This window comes from Pinus tabuliformis, chromosome 5_2, assembly GCF_031772625.1.
Source record: "Pinus tabuliformis cultivar Carrire ecotype Pingquan chromosome 5_2, CPIR1, whole genome shotgun sequence".
Classification (NCBI taxonomy): domain Eukaryota; kingdom Viridiplantae; phylum Streptophyta; class Pinopsida; order Pinales; family Pinaceae; genus Pinus; species Pinus tabuliformis.
Window position 1 is genome coordinate 643,347,309 of NC_142306.1, and position 6,199 is coordinate 643,353,507.

Consider the following 6,199-nt stretch of genomic DNA (forward strand, 5'->3'; position numbering starts at 1 on the left):
AATTTTGGTCTTTTTCATTATTGCAATAGATCGACTCTCTCTTAGAGTAGATTTCCCTTTCTTTCATCAAGAAAACAAGCTTCTTCTGAATCCATAGAAGTCTAGATTGAAAACCCCCAGTGGTCTCTCACCAGTTGAACAAGTGACAAAAGGCATAACCATCACTTTTACTTGTGTATACAGCACTGACACCTCCAAGTTTATACGAACCCCGAGTTGATAAAGTAAAGTTGGTAGCCTAGGAGTTGCAACATTATTGTTGCATGATGTAGCAGCATCAAGACCATTTTTTCATTTGTAAATATGTGATAAAAGGGGGTGTGACAATTTTAATATTTTATTAATTAATTTGTTATTAAAATAGGAGATAATTATGAGAAGTGAGGATTATGTAAATATTCTTTTAATAAATAAAAGGATATGAGAGAAATAGTTTAGGAGAAAAGTTTGGGATTAGGATTTCTATGTATGGGATTAGTTGAGGATTAGGTGGAGAGATATTTTGAGTGAATTAAATGCATTATTTGTGTGTAAATAGGAGTGGTTTTTGTGAAGAAAAATAGACTTGAATAGTTGGAGTGTAAGAGTGATTGAGAGCAGGCTTGAACAACCAAGGCTGTAAGCCTCTGGCAAATTTGTAAGGCCATGAACGTTGAATATCCGGCCAAAGGAAAAGGTTGTAAGTGATCTCCTTCTGTTTATATGAAAACAATGTTTCAGATTTATATATATATCGTGGATTGATTGAGAAAAGTTGTATACAAACATATATATCTGGATTGATGTATCGATCGATTGATTAAAGTGCAACAGAAAGAATTTGTAAGTTTGAGGGATCGATATTCATATGACAATTGTAAAATTGAATTGATAATTCAGGGGAGAGATTATGTTGTATATTGTATATCAATCTGTGTTTTTGATTGATAGCAATGCAGAAGAAAATTGTGTGGAGCGCCAGCAAATGTGAATCCGTGGAGTTCATAAGAGGAATGGTAAATCTATGTGAATCAAATGAGAAATCAATGAGCGTTGCATAAAGTGTTGATTTAAAATCCCTGTTTGCCGTAATGATTGTTCCAATTTGAAATTGAATCTACAAGTTTGTATTTGTCATGTCGGCATGGAAATCCTGAACGCTGTCATCAGAAGGTATGATATTCACAATGAATGCATTGTTTGAATTGTTAATTGAACGTTGTTTATATTAATTGGGGGTGGCTCGAGTGCAAATGAGAGAAGGATTGTACGTTGTATAAATTTAGAAATAAATGACATGCATTCTTAGAAACAGTGGAGCGCATTAACACGATATCAAATTGCTGTGTTGGTAATTCGATTGTTGGCATAATTACATAGCACAGTTTTAAAATCGACCTGTTGGGGCATGGAACCAGAATTGAAATTTTAAACAGAATTTAATGCATCGATTTGATGAAACGCTATATGCATGGCACTGGTATGAAGGGTTCAAGCCAGAAATTAATGAATTTCGATTATGGGATGTGTTAACCCTGAACTGATCTTGTTGCTGGAATGTTAATTAACGCAGAGACAAAATTCATCTGCTTGCCGGAAGGATGGTTTACACTTCAGAATTATTTTGCAGAATAGCCAGCGTTATGAAATCCAAGACTGTGTTTTATATATGTTTGAATGTTTCATAAGTTGCAGGTAGGAATCAATTAGACAGCGCTGGGAATGGAGTCGATTGAATGTTGTAATGAAGAACGCAGGATACAAGGTATTGCCAGAGGTAATTTGAATCTGTTGAATTCGATTTAGAAGTTTGCTGAAAGTCGATCGATGTGTTGACTGTATTATGCTGAGTTGAAAGTTTAATCAGTCAAGAAAGAGGACTGTATGATCTCATGAAGGCACAGAGAAAATAAATGAAATTGTCTGGTAGTACGTTGATCTGATACAGGAAAGTGAAGGCAGTGCCATATGAATATTGGTGAACCAGATTCGATGTTGAGAGCGCAAGGCGGTGAATGGTGAGTAGTTGCGTGTTTATTGGTTGTGTATTTTTTAAACTGGTTCATATGTTGAAAGGTAGAATTGATGGTTAAGATGTGTTAAATAATGAACACATAAAATTTGGGGTTTCTTAAATCTCAAAATGTTGAGTTAGGCGCATTGAAGAGAGGGACTTGGGTTTTGTAACATTGGGAACGTTGAATTGATTGGATTTCATTTGATTTGAAACGAGGGTTAAAAGATCCTGGGTATTGCAGGCCTGCCTGCATCATTTTTGGTATCAGAGCTTGACTCTGTTGAAATAGAAGATATTTGTTTTTCCGAATGAGTACAGAAGGTTTTGTTGAACTGAAATGTATTTTTGAATGTGTGATGAATGATTGAAAGGAAGATCAGATTTTTAAATCTGATATGCAAACTACACAAGTGAACAGGATTGCAGGGAGGAAAAGATCATGTAAGATCTTAAGACGTGAGATGATTTTTCTGATTTGAAATTTGTAAATGCAGTTTATGGTTGCAGAGAAGATGATGGAAGTGAACCTAGCATTCAGCTAAAGGCTGAATAAGGAGGACAATTGCAGTGTCCTGAAGAAGAAGGTGAGTTGAAGAGATAGCCTGGAGAGAGCAGAAAGAGTGCTCGAAATGTTGTAGAGGCAGTGAACCAAGTACTTACCAAAAGACTGAGTGAGGAGAGCTTGGTGAGGTAAGTGGCAGCAAGAGAGATTGCTGTTGCAAAGGCTAGTGCAACTCATGATGAGTGAGAAACTCATGGAGAAGATGATCATGGAAGATCAGAGAAGGGGTTCAGAGGAATGCCACAGAGATGAGATGACCGCAGAAGTTCGAGAAAGAGAGATTGCAGTAATGAAGGTACAATTGCAGGTACTAGAAGAATGGTTGCAAGAGCAGGAAAATCAGAATAGAGGATGGATCTTTCCACTGAAGGGAAAGAGAGTGATTTGGCGACAATTGCAGGTGAAGTTGAGGCAAAGTGTGATTGCCTTATTGAAGAAAGGACTTAGAGTTCTTGAGCCAGAGATGGAATTTGAAGATTCCACATGCAGATTTGTTCAGAAGGAAGTATTGGAGGAAGCAGTCAAGACTGAAAAGTCTTGTGGTTTTAAAACTGATGAGTTGTGTATGTTTGCAGGTACAGTACAGGGAGATGAGCAAGCTTTAGAGTTTGTTCAAGAAGAGTTGAATCTGAAGGCTGTTCAGATCGATGATGAGATGGCAAGATCTCAGAAGGAGATGAAGACGAAGGAGTCTAATCAGAATGTTGATGCAGAAAGAGAAGGACCAGCTGATGATTGGTCAAGCACTAGGGAAGGTATGGAAAATCGTGTGAAGTTTCCAAGTTCTACTCCTAATGAAGTTGTTGAATTGTATAGGAAACTAGATCTCCAGAGAAGAGAGTTGGAGAGACAGAGGACTTATGTGTAGGTTAATTTGTTGAAGAAGCAAGGGAAGAGAGTTTTTATGAATGACAGTCATGGAGCAGATGATGGTAAGAAGGAGAGACTAGTTAACAGTCTCATGGTGATTGCAAATCAGCATACTGATGTGCTGATAGAGGAGTCAGGAAAGAACTCAGAGTAGCATACTGAAGTGTTGCTAGAGAAAGCTGAGGAGAAAACTAGTGAAGATTTTCTGAGTCCTGAAAAATACTTGGAGCTGTAGAGAGAAAACTTGGTGACTGAATTGACAAGTGAGACCAGTGGGTCTTGTGATTTTGATGCTGACAATTCGATTGTGTTTAGAGGTAAGAAAGAAGACAGTCCATCATTTGGAATTGTCTTGGAAGGAGGAGAATAGTTGCAGAAAGAAGATGAGACAATCATGTCTCATAAACAGAGGCTTGTTACCATGGGTGACAAGAAAGAGTTGGCTTGTTTGTATAGCCAAGAGAAGACTGGTGTACGAAATTTTAGAGCTGCTACAATGTTAGAAGATGAGGCTACAATGTTTGAAGGACTTGATTTGATTGAAAAAATCAATCAAGATGATGATGGACAATTTTTGAAGATTTTCGAAGAGAAAGATGGAGATTATGCTGGAGTTAATTTGCAACATGTTGATGAAATGTTAAAATGTTTGTTGGAGACATTTGAACCAGAGAAAGAAGTTGCAGATGAAATTGCAGGTGACGAGCAAAGGAATGTTGTAGAGGGACAGGAAGTTTGGGAGGTAGCAACATCCATAGTGACAGCTAGAGCAACATGTGGGGTGACATTTATGGTGACAGCTGAGGCAACACTGACAACAGTAACATCTATGGGGGCGCTGAAGCCTTATGGTTTTTATTCTAACAATTGTTTTGTGAATACAGGTTTTATTGAAGATGCTGGAGAAAGTCTGTTAGACAGAGAAATTGAACTGATGAGGCGGATGATGATGAAAGAATCCCGGAAGAGGCCAGCAACAGTAAAACAAAGGAGAAGCAGCAAAAGAAAGACAACAAAATATTGTGAGAGCACAACCAGTGGAGCGATGGAAAATAAAGTGTGGAAACCTGGAGAAGAATATCAGAAAGAAGCAGCGACAAGTAGAAAGTTACAACACAAGATATGGAATCAAGGCATACACAGATCCGAACACATGATCAGGCGATCATGTTTAATTTCAACGTTGGGAGTCTGATGCAGGAGCATCAAGACCATTTTTTCATTTGTAAATATGTGATAAAGAGGGGTGTGACAATTTTAATATTTTATTAATTAATTTGTTATTAAAATAGGAGATAATTATGAGAAGTGAGGATTATGTAAATATTATTTTAATAAATAAAAGGATATGAGAGAAATAGTTTAGGAGCAAAGTTTGGGATTAGGATTTCTATGTATGGGATTAGTTGAGGATTAGGTGGAGAGATATTTTGAGTGAATTAAATGCATTATTTGTGTGTAAATAGGAGTGGTTTTTGTGAAGAAAAAGAGACTTGAATAGTTGGAGTGTATGAGTGATTGAGAGTAGGCTTGAACAACCAAGGCTGTAAGTCTCTGGCAAATTTGCAAGGCCATGAATGTTGAATATTCGGCCAAAGGAAAAGGTCGTAAGTGAGCTCCTTCTGTTTATATGAAAACAATGTTTCAAATTTATATATATATCGTGGATTGATTGAGAAAAGTTGTATACAAACATATATATCTGGATTGATGTATCGATCAATTGATTAAAGTGCAACAAAAAGAATTTGTAAGTTTGAGGGATCGATATTCATATGACAATTGTAAAATTGAATTGATAATTTAGGGGAGAGATTATGTTGTATATTGTATATCCATTTGTTTTTTTGATTGATAGCAATGCAGAAGAAAATTGTGTGGAGCGCCAGCAAATGTGAATCTGTGGAGTTCATAAGAGGAATGGTAAATCTATGTGAATCAAATGAGAAATCAATGAGCGTTGCATAAAGTGTTGATTTAAAATCCCTGTTTGCCGTAATGATTGTTCCAATTTGAAATTGAATCTACAAGTTTGTATTTGTCATGTCGGCGTGGAAATCCTGAACGCTGTCATCAGAAGGTATGATATTCACAATGAATGCATTGTTTGAATTGTTAATTGAACGCTGTTTATATTAATTGGGGGTGGCTCGAGTGCAAACGAGAGAAGGATTGTACGTTGTATAAATTCAGAAATAAATGACATGCGTTCTTAGAAACAATGGAGCGCATTAACACGATATCAAATTGCTGTGTTGGTAATTCGATTGTTGGCATAATTACATAGCACAGTTTTAAAATCGACCTGTTGGGGCATGGAACTAGAATTGAAATTTTAAACAGAATTTAATGCATCGATTTGATGAAACGCTATATGCATGGCACTGGTATGAAGGGTTCAAACCATAAATTAATGAATTTCAATTATGGGATGTGTTAACCCTGAACTAATCTTGTTGCTGGAATGTTAATTAATGCAGAGATAGAATTCATCTGCTTGCCGGAAGGATGGTTTACACTTCAAGATTATTTTGCAGAATAGCCAGCGTTACGAAATCCAAGAGTGTGTTTTATATATGTTTGAATGTTTCATAAGTTGCAGGTGGGAATCAATTAGACAACGCTGGGAATGGAGTCGATTGAATGTTGTAATGAAGAACGCATGATACAAGGTATTGATAGAGGTAATTTGAATCTCTTGAATTCGATTTAGAAGTTTGCTGAAAGTCGATCGATGTGTTGAATGTATTATGCTGAGTTGAAAGTTTAAT